Source organism: Phocoena phocoena, chromosome 3 (genome assembly GCF_963924675.1).
Source record: "Phocoena phocoena chromosome 3, mPhoPho1.1, whole genome shotgun sequence".
NCBI lineage: Eukaryota > Metazoa > Chordata > Mammalia > Artiodactyla > Phocoenidae > Phocoena > Phocoena phocoena.
The window spans coordinates 37297242-37311442 of record NC_089221.1 but is presented as its reverse complement, the minus strand read 5'-3'; the positions used below and the strand labels follow the sequence as shown (position 1 = coordinate 37311442).

At 38.3% G+C, this 14201-nt stretch overlaps 1 pseudogene; it reads left to right on the top strand.

Annotated features, from left to right (window-relative positions):
- The first annotated feature begins 293 nt into the window (after window positions 1–293).
- Window positions 294–647, top strand: LOC136121025 (gamma-aminobutyric acid receptor-associated protein pseudogene; annotated as a pseudogene).
- Window positions 648–14201: the final 13554 nt, after the last annotated feature.

Here is a 14201-nt window from a genome sequence, read left to right as displayed (position 1 = left end):
GTGTATGTGTGAAAAAAATTTTTTTAATTAATTAATTAATTAATTAAATTTAATTAAAGAACAAACCTGAAATAGATCAGCCCTAACAGCCCAAAACCCAGTCTCTCATGGAACATGGTGATGTGTTCATACTCGTCTGCCTAAAGAAAATTAAATCCTATCTGGAGAAAGACCACTTCAAAAAACAAACAAAAAAATTTGAATTATTGAGGTCGCCGCCACCCGCCCCCCTCTTCCCGGACCCCAACCCGGGTTCTCTCAGCCCAGCCTGGTCCAGCCCAGTTCCTGGGAGGATGAACTTCGTGTATAAAGAGGAGTATCCGTTAGAGAAGCATGGCTCTGAGGGCTAGAAGATCTGAAAGAAATATCCGGACTGGGTCCCGGTGATAGTAGAAAAGGCTTCCGAAGTTCGGATAGGAGACCTGGACAAAAAGATACACCTGGTGCCTTCTGATCATACAGTTGGTGAGTTCTACTTCTTGATCGGGAAGCAAATTCATCTCTGAGCTGAGGATGCCTTGTTTTTCTTTGTCAACGATGTCATTCCACCCACCAGTGCCACTATGGGTCAGCTATACCAGGAACACCATGAAGAAGACTTCTTTCTGTACATTGCCTACAGTGATGAAAGTGTCTACGGCCTGTGAAGCTGCTGCCCCTAAGGTGGGGTGGTCCCATTCTACAAAGAGAGAGGGGGCCCCCCTTCCTTGACCTACTCCTCCTTGAGGCTCAGACACCAGCTCTCTTCCTCAGGACCTGCACTTCGTAATGTTTGAGACTCTCCTCCAACCCCTCTTAACAAGAGGATTACTGGGGGAGATGTCCTCTAGTACCTTTCCTTTCTCCTTTCTTCCCCTTTCTCTACCACCTTTCCCATTCTGCTTTAGACTTCTTGATTGTCAATCTCTGTCACATCCAGTGATTGTTTTGTTTTCTGTTCCCTTTCTAACTGCCCAAGGGGCTCAGAACCCCAATAATCCCTTCTTTTCACTACCTTCCTTTTGGGGGGTAAATGGAAGGGACTGAAATTGTGGGAGGAAGGTAGAAGGCACGTCAATAAAGAGGAAAGCACCAAAAAAAAATTCAAATTATTGAAATGAAACTGGTTTGAAACACTGAATCACTTATTCTCACTTAGCTGCATGTTGTTGAAGGTTGTCTAAGCTGGGCTTGTTTGGATGGTTCGACTGGTCATAACTGGACTCACTCATGCTTCTGAAGGCAGCTAGGTTCAGTAGGGCGGTTCTGCCTCACATGTTTGATAGCCTCCTCATGGAACCAGAAGGCTAGCCTAAGTGTGTCCTCATCGTGTGTGTGTGTTCTAAAGTACAGGGCCAATTATGCTACAGCTTTACAAATTTCTCTTTGTGTCACAGTTGCTAATACCCCACTGACCAAAGATTGATGTAAAAAAAAAAAAAAAAACCTGAGTAAGTCTGCTCTACCAACTATAGGAAAGCAAAGAAAGTTACATGCCAAAGAGCATGGATTTATAATTTAATTATGTGGATAAAGTAAAGAATGGACAAATAATCCACTCTACTACAAATCTCCCCTTAAAGACAGGTGACACTCCATCATAAAGAAGGTCTTCCAATTAATAACAATTAGAGATGCAAAATCTGGCCCAGTGGTGGTTAATTCCTCCATAATGTGACCCCAGAATCAAGTCCTTTTTAAATTTTCTTTCTTTCTGGAAAACTTATTTACAATCATAAAATTGATCATCAAATTATGGCTCATAATTTACACATTCACAAGTTTGATTTTATCACTTTCATGTTCTATAGAGGGGACAATAAACCACAACCAACATGCCAAATCTGGCCGGCCTCTGATTTTGTCAATAAAGTTTCATTGGAACACAGCCCCTCTCATTTGCTTACTTCTTGTCTATGGCTGGTTTTTTTGTTTTTTTTGTGGTACGCGGGCCTCTCACTGTGGTGGCCTCTCCCGTTGCGGAGCACAGGCTCCGGACGCGCAGGCCCAGTGGCCATGGCTCACGGGTCCAGCTGCTCCGCGGCACGCGGGACCTCCCCGGACCGGCGCACGAACCCGTGTCCCCTGCATCGGCAGGCAGACTCTCAACCACTGCACCACCAGGGAAGCCCCTCTATGGCTGTTTTTATGCTACAGCAGCAGAGTTGAGTAGCTGTGACAGAGATCATATTGCCTGCTGAAATATCTACTGAAAAGCTGAAAATACTATCTCACCCTTTACAGAAAACTAGACATTCCTGCTTATCATATTTTATGGCACATGCACCAATTAATTTCTCTTAGATAGATGTTACCAAGGATCTATTTCCTTTCAAAAAGAAGAAAGGTTTAATAACTAACAGAACCAGGATCTGAATGCACATCTGGCTGACTGCAAAGCCAATGCTTTTTCCAATATATTATACTGTTTCCACAGTGTTTGTGCTGTTTTGAAGAATACTACTTATTCTGATAAGAGATGGGAAACAGAGGGACCAATGTATCAAAATCATGATCAGAATCATGTGAAAAACTTGTTAAACATTCAAACTCTTGAAACAAAATCTCTGTGCTTGGGAGCTGGAAATCTGAATTTTAACAAATGTCATAGGTGATCCTTTTTCACACTGAAGACAAAGAATAAAGGTATTAGTGAAAGAAACAACTTGATCGATGTTGAATTTGAGTTGATGGATTTGCAGAGAGTTGAAAAGCTTGATATCATTATGGTTTTCAAGGGGCCATGGTGAAATATGCCTGGAAGAAGATGGGGCAACCTTACTCCTGACCCAGTTCTCTGTAGTTCTTTAAGGGTTCAAGAGAGGATAGCAAGTGTTCTTGATGCTACATGTAAAGGTGCATGAAGGTTAGTGGTGGGCATGAGCTGCATTGCTGCTCAAGAGGTCATAGACGTCAAGTGAATAGATGTTCATACCAGAGAAAGATCGGTGATTTTATACCTTCGACTTGTCAAAGGGAGTCAGGGCTATCCTTTGAAGAGGGAAAGGAGTCTGGAGCAAGCTGAGGAAAATATGCCCATATGTCTTCAAACATCATGTCAACAGAAAATACTAGGAGAAAATGAGAACAATTAATACCAGAGTGAAACCAGAGGCATCTCTCTCTCACTGATACCTAAGTCCTCTATTTATCCACCTTGCTCCCAAACGTGGGGAGTGAGTGCATAGAAGGGAAAAAGATGAGCTTTCTTTGAGCCAGAACCTGCCCCCTTACTCCAAGAGTGGAGGAGGCCAGATTTGAGCCTGCAGTGCATCAGGGAAGGACACAATCCTTGAACTGAATTGCCATTAAATCTTTACAACGAAAAGGAATATATCCAGTAGCGAAACAAACAGAAATCTCTGCTAATAACTGGAAGCATTTTCTGAGAGACAATTCCCCATGGCTGTCTTGCATTCTGCACTTCTTTTGAGCAGAGGCACTAACTAGCTGCCTTTGTATTGAACTATCTTTTCACAGACAGCTGTATAATGAATAGCCTTGGAAGACAGATATGTCTTTGCTCTTCTTTGAGCAAAAGGCCAGTATAATGAAATTACCGTCTTCCTCCAGAGCAACAGCAAGCAGGTTTACTGCCCATGATAAAAGATTTGGGTTCCATTAGCTTGGAGTCATTCTCTTGTAACACAATCTGCTGTATGTGCAAGCGTAATACGGATCTCTGTTATCTTGTGAGAATTCAGATGTGGACAACTAGCACAAAAATGATAATCCTCTGGCCACAAACTATTGTTGAGAGTAATAACCTATCTTTTAGCTCTAATCCAGGACTCTTCTGCCTCTACCAGCATCAGTGATATGGTGGCAGGCTAATCTGTCTCATATTTTTCACAGTTCTTGATAAGGAACACTTAAGAATGTATACCAGGGAATGTGGAGAAGAGAAAACCCTTGTGCACTGTTGGTGGGAATGTAAACTGGTACAGACCTTATGGAAAACAGTATGGAGGTTTCTCAAAAAATATTTAAAAAGAACTACTATATGATCCAGCAACTCCACTCTGGATATTAATTTGAAGGAAACAAAAACACCAACTCAAAAAAATATATGCACCTCCATGCTCACTGCAGCAGTATTCACAATAGCCAAGACAGGAAAACAACTAAGTTCCACTGACAAATGAATAGGATAAAAGAAGATGTGATATATACTATATATATATAGTGCAATATTATCCAGCCATAAAAAGTAAGGAAATCCTGCCATTTGTGACAACATGGGTGGATCTTGAAGGCATTATGCTAAGTTAAATAAGTCAGGCAGAGGACTACAAATAACATCACACTTACATGTGAGATCTAAAACAAACCAATGAACAAAAAAACTGAACTAACTCATAGATACAGAGAACAGGTTAGTGGTTGCCAAAGGCAGGAGTGGAGGGTGGGGGAAATGGGTAAAGATGGTCAAAAGGTACATACTTCCAGTTATAAAATAAATAAGTCCTGGGGGGGGGGTGTATAATGTACAGCATGGTGACTATAGCTAATAACACTGTATTGTATATTTGAAACTTGCTAAGAGAGTAAATCTTAAAAGTGTTCATCACAAGAAAAAACTTATAACTATGTGTGGTGATGGATGTTAACCACACTTATTGTGGTGATCATTTCACAATACATACAAATATCAAATCATTATGTTGTACACCTGAAACTAATATAATGTTATATGTTAGTTATGTCTCAATTAAAAAAAGGTAATAGTCTATCACAGTTCACCCTCTGGTTTCCAGTGATGTTCATGTCTTTCCCACTTGTGAAATATACTTAACTTCCCTCTCCTGTAAGACCTCTAAAGCCTCATTCCTTAATGGCATTATGCTCAAGGCTTGGTGTCCAGAATCTCATAACTGAAATCAGGTTCCAGTAATGTATGAGACTTTTGGGGTGCAGATCTCCCTTAATGAAGACCTGTGAACTAAATCTATCTATCACCCATATTCTATATTGAGGGTGAGACAGGGACAAATGAACCACAGTAGAATCTCTTACTCAAAAATGAGGGCTGAGGTGATGAGAGGCACATAGCAGTCACTGATCCATAGAAATTCTGAAATCCAGCCCTTTTTATTGTTCTGGAAACAAAGGAATTATGTTCATTAAGGACCAAGTTCTGCTCTCTGGGAGTGGTTTTCTGCAGCTATTTGTTTCACCCTCTGGGGTACTGGCTCTGCCTTCTGAGACATCCTTCATTTTGAATAAGAAAGGCCAGTGTTAGCACGTGAATAGTTTTCTCAGCCAATATTTCTGACCTATAGAAAAGAAAAAGAGCTCAGAGATGTTTTTCTTTTTCTTTGAATGTCTCTGTCTCTTTCAGTCCAAACTGATATAATTCCTTTAAAAGCTTCATGGGTTTCCAGATTATCAAGTTATAATCCAGTCCATTAGACAAAAGCCATGCTAATAAATCTCTTAGAAAAAGACTCTGTCTACCCTGAGTGCTATAGAATGGTTCCCTTAAGTCTTTTTTTTAATGTTTATTTTATATTGGAGTATAGTTGATTAACAATGCTGGGTTAGTTTCAGGCGTACAGCAAAGTGATTCAGTTATACATATTCATGTATCTATTCTTTTTTCCTTAAGTCTTAAGAGCCCTTTTGTTTGACATAGAGACTATAAGAGGCATAATCTTAAGATTCTTATATGTCTTTTGTATAGCTGAGAGGACTATGAAGCACCATCGTAAATATTCCTCAAGCCTCAAAAAGGGATCTTATAGCTTGACTTGACTTGATTATTACCCTGAAGTCACATTTTACTGTCAGCACTCTGTACTTGATATTTGCACTGAGGCCTTTCCCAACTTTGAAAACCTTTTGCCAACTGGAAATTCTAAGAGTGAAAAACAGTTTTATTTTCCAACCCAGTAAATCCTGTTGTGTAAATAATTCTTCTAAATTCTGCTCAAAAGTTGAACATTTCCTTCCTTACTTAGTACATCTCTCTTTTGAAATACTTTATCAAAGACAGCTTAAAAATGTACATTATACTTTTAACATTCTGCCTGAAAATCACCTTATCCAGACCACAGATTTATTAGGTCTTTTTCACATCTTCCAGCTTATAGCTAGTGACAGTCTCACCAATTGCTCCACCAAATATATAACACAAATCCCTCCAGCTTGCAATAGCACTCTTCTCCCTGCACTTTAAGCCCCCACCAACAGTGTCCTTACTGACCAGTCCCAAAGCCACTGCCCATGATTTAGGTTACTCTTACAGCAGTATCTACCTTTTTAGATATTAACTTCTATCTTGGTTATCCACTGCTGTGTAACAAACAGTCCCCAAACTCAAGATCCTTAACTTAATCACATCTGCAAAATGCTTTTTCCTGTATAAGGTAACATTCACAGATTCTGGGGAACAGGAATGGGATATATTTGGGGATTATTATGTCATCCTACCACAGAGATACTAAATTATACATACTATATTAAAATTATACATACTATACTACATTATCATTTTCTCTCTCTCCCTTCCTCAATTTAAGGAGAGTGTCAAGTTTTGAACAACTTAAGGGATGGTAGCAGGAACAGAAAGCAGAAATAAACTGTGAATATTTCTGGCTTTTGTTTTCTGAAAATCTATGTCCTAAGTGAATTTAAAGCATATAAAGGAAGATCTGCAGATTAAGACAATGTGTTTTGGAGAAATATATGGATGAGAGTGTCCATAAAGGATAGGAAAACGTCCCTCAAGAATAGAGATCCCGTGAACTTGTGGAGGAGGAAAGAAAGAAGGCTGGTGTTTTCTGGCCTCACCAGGAAAGCAACAAGATTTCAGATATGAAAGGAAAATGAGCGCATGGGCAAGTCAGAAAACATTCCCTCTCTTAAGCCTGGCATAGAAGTAACAGACCTGAAGTGGTTTTGCAAACAAGGGAATAGATGACAGAATGCCAATAAATGTCCCCCAAGGTCTTCACTCTGGAAAAAAACCTGTCGAAATAGGGGAGACACCCAAGAATGATGACAATTGAATTTTTTAGATACATATAGGTAGATATAAAATGGAGTCTCAGGGTCAGAAATGAAGTTGTAGAAAATTTTAATAAAAATATTTCCTGCATGTCCAGGTTTGAGGACAAAAGTTTATCTCTGCTTTCTCTTTCTTTTTCTCATGTGTATGTGTGTGTATGATAATTTTTTACATCGTTTAAACAATGTGCCAAATTCTCATTACTTTCAAGGTATATATAAAAACAAGCACTATAATTTTGGTGCATAAACTTTTCTTGAACAAGAGCATAAACATACCTTTAGAAAACAATTTATCACCCACTCATTGAGTGTTACTCTTTAATGATCATGTCAATTAGGTTATTTTTGTTTTCATTTTTATAAATAGTGATGTATTTATTGAGTCTCAGAAACAAATGTAAAATTTTTCTCACTAGACTTTAAATATCTTAATTCCCTGTTAATAATATCCATCAAAGTATTATACTGACTTTTTCCAAGTTATTACTCAGGGGAAAATATAGATATCTATAGGTTCTTAGTTTGACTTATTGCTTATCAAGACTTACAATCTTTATACAATTTCTTTTTCCTCTGACAGTAACTGAATTATGAAAAAATAGCTATGAAATTGATATCAAGAGTGGTAGCCAAGAGTCCTTTCCAGTGGGAATAATAACTTCAATTTTCAGATGGTTTCTATATAAATTTTTCCATTTGATTTTTCACAAGAACATTAGCTAGCGTGGCAGGAGTTTTCATGTACATTTCACTAAATTATTTCTTTCAGAAACTCGTGTGGGCTACTGTGGAAACTAGAAATAGAAATGAGAAGGAGCTAACACATTCTAATTGTTCAGTAAATGGTAGCCATCATTGCTATTATTTGGTGCCTGTGAGAAGTGAGGGTCAAAGTGATTATGGCTTGCCCAGGTCTTCTGACTCATAGTCCAAAATTTCATCCTCAGGGCCTCACAGAGATTCTCAGCTAATTTTTCCCTTCAAGGAATGGGGATTGATTTAACAGTAGAACAACAACAGGAGTAATCCCACGATTGTATTCCACCTGCAGGACCTCAGGCTTTTAGGTTCACCAGTTAGTTCTGGACAAAAAGTGTCTGCCAAGTCCCTGATCCTCTCAACCTCCCACACTCCCAGTGTTTATCTTTAGAAGAGAAAAAAAGGAATCCCTTAGAAAAGGTCTTAGTCCTCTTCTCTCAAAGGTGGGGGAAAAACACCTTTTGAAACTACTCCTGCTGTCAAAGTTCATGCCTTGATTTGTGAAGCCTGGTCTTGCAAAAGTACTAAATCAAAGTAAAATGGATTTACATTTGTAAACTTTGTTTCCACTTAATGGGATTAGAAAGACCACTCACATTAAACAAACAAAAACATCAGTTCAGCAGCAAGACAGATAGAACAGTAAATTAACCGTACACAAGCTCTGAAACTCAGTGTGAACTTAGGCCTAGTAATTTTCTTTTAAGATAATTTGAAGAATCAAGAAAGTTCCAGAGCCTACTTATATGTTTTCATATCTACTCTTTACCTGAGCCATGTACATTGTTGGGGAAAGATAAAAGCCACAAAGAGAGTGATAGACAATGTGCCATGAAGTTGGTTGGAAAGCAGTTAATAAACAGGTTTTCTAAACCTAAACTTCTCCAGTTGTGAAGATTTAAAGCGTGAGAACTTAAACTCAGACGTAGGCAGCAACACGGCCGTTGAAAATCTTCTCAATATGCAGTGAAGAAATGCCCAACATTTCCCAGAATATACAGCAGTAGAAAGTTTTCTTAAAACCATCTTAAGTACTCCCAAATAAATTAGCTTTGAATATTTCAGGCAATAGGAGAACCTGATGATAGTTACTCTTATAACCCAGCGTCTGCTAACACATCTAACAGATTTTGCAATGTTTTAATTACATCTGTTTACATTTTTTTCTCTGTCCCAAAAGAAAGCTCAGTGCCGTCTTCACTTTCTGGCCTCGGTTCCCACTGACATCAGATTTCTCCCTGTGGAAATCAAGCAATGGACACAAAATTAAAACTGCAAAGGGTATGATTTTTATCAATTTGTTTTGTCTTTGTGGCTTTGCCTACATAACATCCCAACTAAATTTGTAAATTCAAGCAACATCCTCATTTGAATTGAGGGTGAAAAGGATCATGCCAGGGCTTGAGCAGCCACAGAGCAGGTGGGCATAGTGGGGAGTACAGTTGATAAAATAGGAAAATAAGCTAATATATGGGTCCAAAGTCTCATCCAAAAAGTTCCACTAAGAGACAAAGTGTGGCAGATACTGTAGGGCAAGGTCAACAAGGAGACTGGGCAACTGGATTTGAGCACCAAGGCTCGGTGCTCAGACCCAAATCAATAGAGCTGAGCAGCAAGAAGGTATCTGGGCAGAAAGTCTTGAGGGACCAGAAAAAATGTGAGCTGATGCAGAGCAGTGTCTGTGTTGCAAAAGCTTTTTTCAAGGAATGGCTATGAAATATTAAGAAGAATTTTAAGTGTGTCTGGCCTTTTAGCAAACATACTAAAGCATATATATTCAGATGTGTGTTGTCATGAATATGAATCACTAAAGTTAACCCTTAATTCGTTGAGGCTGCTGTTAACAGCTCAATTTTGAAATTCCTATGTTAAAATTGCTTTCACAACCCGCTTAAAAACCACACAGTGAGATCAATGATGTTATTCATGGACAAGGCAAGCAGACCTTATGCTTATGCATATCCACTCTGCTTCCAAAATCTCACCCTGACATTCGCCATTACTTCAAGTAAAGATGAAAAGAATGAATTAGCTATTACCTATTGTGGCCATCAGACATTTTAAAATAATAATGTGAAACTCCTGACTTATTTACATCCTCAGGTCACTCTCAGTAGCCTAGTGAGAGTGGTGCAGGATTCCAGGCGTGGAATATTTCATCCTCAGTGTTAAGGAGTTAGAGTGTTGCCAATAGTTACCAACATTTATATTGGACTGTGTCTCATTGATGTGACGTAAGTAACCCCAGTGAATGCTAGGCTGCAAAAATATATACTTTTTACCATCTTCTCTTGGATGTCCCAAATTCCACTGATTGGACTGGCATTGCTTCTCTATAGACTTGCACACTGGCAGAATTCTTTCCCAGGACTACAAGCAGAAAGCAGGTTGATACACATAATTCTTAGCCCAATATCTATCGACTAAGTGCCAGTGAGGTGATGCTGATCTGAGATAGGATTGCCTGTACTTCAGTGCCAAATTTTGCAGCACTCTGAATAAATGATGCTTTCAAAACTTAACAGTATTCACTGTTCTGAGTTCTTTCGCATTAATATTTTTTATATAATACTTTGTTTGTAAAGATTATACCTTCTAGGATGTTGTACAACCTCACTAGACAACCTCTCCCCAACACAAACACACACACACACACACACACACTCCTGACTAGTTGTTTTCTTTCTATTTATTTATTTTGTGGTACGCGGGCCTCTCACTGTTGTGGCCTCTCCCGTTGCGGAGCACAGGCTCCGAGATGCGCAGGCTCAGCGGCCATGGCTCACGGGCCCAGCCGCTCCGCGGCATGTGGGATCTTCCCGGACCGGGGCACGAACCCGTGTCCCCTGCATCGGCAGGCGGACTCTCAACCACTGCGCCACCAGGGAAGCCCTTTCTTTCTATTTTTTATAGTCTCCAAATAGACATACAAAGAGAGAGAGTCATGGTAGTAATAGTCATTGGGTTATGGAGAGGGAAGAAGAATCTCAAAATGTGGTACGCATATAATAGATAGCTCCCTAGTTTCCAGGTCGATGAAGATTTATTTCTGAATCAGGAAAAATAGCAAAGAGGGAATATTTTATCTACTTTTAATTGGGCAAATAAGGTTGGAATACCTATTACAATTTTTAATACAATTTTCTTAGCTCTGTTAATGAACATTCTTTATAGATACTGGTAATGGTTTTATTATCAATTCTGATTTACAGTGTTCTGACTTGTGATTTTCCTCTGCCTTCACGGATATTTTTGGGCACAGTTGAGACCAGCTGGATCATGGGCTGCAAACCATATGCCATTTTACACTAGAAACCTCTTTTCCCTCTGGACCCGCTTGCAATTACTCCCATCTTCTGATTTCCTGAATTTTTGGCACCTCAGTTCAATTTCTACATCTGCTGCTTACCCATTTGCTTTAGTGAACATCCCTTTCCAAGCTTCTTGGACTTGGATTCTGCACACATTTCTGGGATCTGTTCATTCCTCTGGTTTTGGTGACCTCTATTCCATCTCTCAACTTGTTACATTTCCAGCTTTTGTACTGAGACAATCGCTAAATGTACTTGCCCCAGAATTACATGGAGTGGTAATGATTATTTTGTAATACCACAGTCCATGTATAGTCCTTGAATCAGGTGAGTTTGTCTTTCTGGGGTATGAGCATTATATTATTATGATGATGATGTATTTATTAATGTTTTTGTGTACAGTCTATGATCTTTTGTCATTAAAGACAATTTCCCCATGATATGCACTAAATAGAGAATATATTTATTTAGACAAGACCCTTAGTGAGGTCTGGGTTGCCAGAAAATATGTTTAGAAAACAGATATAAGATTATATATGAGATAGTTATATGAAGAGCTGAAGCAAGACTATTAACTGTGATGTAACTAAGAATTATTGTGTTAAGATATGAAACTCTTATGCTTACTGCATTATTGTAAATTTAATCTAGTGAAACTAAACAAATTCAGAGGATGAATATCCCTCTAGTCATGCTAAATTGTATTAATTCTTATCCTTCTTAATCTTTTTGGCATCAGAGATAGGAAGAAAAGAGAGTTTTGACACGCCTGGTGTCCTTGGCGAAGGAAGGAAACCGTTTACAAGTAAGCAAGTGTTTGTGCTTTTGAAATGACTGGAAATGACTTCACAATGGATCTTAAAACAAAGCAGTTAAATATTATTCCAAAATGCAATTATCTCACTATTCAAGTGAAGCATAAGTTAGCTGCTATTGTTGGAAGCTAAAAGAATAACAGAAATGGGGCTTCCCTGGTGGCGCAGTGGTTGAGAGTCCGCCTGCTGATGCAGGGGACACGGGTTCGTGCCCCAGTCCGGGAAGATCCCACATGCCGCGGAGCGGCTGGGCCCGTGAGCCATGGCTGCTGAGTCTGCGCATCCAGAGCCTGTGCTCCGCAACGGGAGAGGCCACAACAGTGAGAGGCCTGCTTACCGCAAAAAAAAAAAAAAAAAACGAAGAAGAACAGAAATGATTTGGAGAACCAAGAGAATTCTTCAGTCACCAAAAATCAGAAGATCAGCTCCATGAAAAATGATGTCTTTGTCTTTAAGATGAATATTCTAGTAATATATTATCTGATCATGACCTGCCTAACCCTTTAAACTTTTGTTGTCATGTAGTTAAAACATCTACAATATATATATTTCCATGGAACAGTATAAATTTCTTTATTCATCTGATTTCATAATCCCTTTTGGATTAAAAAAGGCATGAGGTAAACAAATAGCATATTTTTGAGTTTTCATTTAACTTGCTGTTTAGATACATATCATTTTTCCCTTTATGAAGGGATTTGACATTTTTATTTCTTTTTTCTTTAAATGTCTCTTTCATGTTCTTTGGAATATGAGGTCAGCATGCTTTAAAATATTACGTCTTAGAATCTAAAGTCCTACATTGATATGACCTAGTTTCCCTTTATATTTCCAGATACCTGATTTTTAAAATAAGATAAATAAGTACTAGGGATATACTGTAAAACATGATGACTATAGTTAACAATGCTGTATGGTATATTTGAAAGTTTCTAAGAGAGTAGATCCTAAGAATTCTCATCACAAGGGAAAAAAATAATTTTGTATGCTGCTGTATAACACATTTAATTGAACTTATACTACCAATGAACAAAGATGGTGGGGTCTTTCTTTGTTTTTATGTTTTTTCTTTGTTTCTTTTTTTTTAATGGCAATTTTTTGCAGAAAAGTCTGTATTCCAGAATATACAGCCTGTCACCTTTGATCCATTTCATTGCTGCTTTGATACTTCATTGTGATGCTATATTTGGGCAGGGGGCAGTTCAGGTATGTTGAAGAGAGACTGCCTAGAGCATGCAAGATGAGCAGACCACAACTGCAGACAACCTATAATGAATTAGAGAGAGGTGAGCAAAAGATGGAACTAGAATCCATGGAACTAGAAATAAGATTAAAATACAAAAGCATATGTAAGAAATTAGTTTTGGTTCAGCAGGACTATAGTTTGATTTTCATAAAGTGGATGCTGGGAAGTGATCAACTTTAAGTCCTTACTGATGACAAACTTTTCTGTAGGAGATAGTATTATATGCATTGGATAAAACATCTTCATTAGTCATAATAATTAGTTATCAACAAACCATAAGTTCCCTGATGGCAAGATCTAAGTCTCTTTATCCTTTGAATTACCTAAAATATTAAATTATCTGCAAAAAATTTTGATAAATTTCTAAGTTGCGGATATTGTTAACAGGCTGGGAAGTTCTTGGCATTAGAGAGCTCAAGGTCCGAGGAAGGAAAGTGAATAGTAAACCAGGAGTCACAGTTCATTATCACCTAGTTTCCAACTGTTTGCATTTATATAGCACTTCAATAAAAATTTTAAGTCATGCATTCTCAATATATGTATTTCTATTCATAAAGGTTTTATATATACTTCTATTAATAGTTAACATCTCAAAGTGCAATTTATACTTAAGGAAAAGTTCATTGTCAATGACTTTTGTTATAAATCCACATACGAATAGTTTTCTTAATGATTTCAATTTTTTGTCTGATTTCCTCAGATAATTTTTAATATTCTTAGTTAAGACTTTTTCAAAGTTGGATAAGGTCAGCTCTGCCAGTTTTTGCTTGCATGTGCTTGCATTATTGGCATTATGTTTAATCCATGGATTTTTTTGTAGAAACTTTTAAAAGCTACCCTCTAAAGGCTTATTGTAGCATTTCGACTTGATATATAGTATATAAATATAAATTTTTGAGCACATGCAAATTGCCAGTGGGTTCTGTGGCACAATCCCCGAGAGGTGAACGCTCAGGGCAAGCTTTCCTAAGACACTACAGGCACAGATCCACACCGCAGAAACTTCTTAAATACAAGCTTCACGCTCCCTCTTAAATTCCTGAGCCATGATAACCCATGTAACATCACTGTTCACTAATG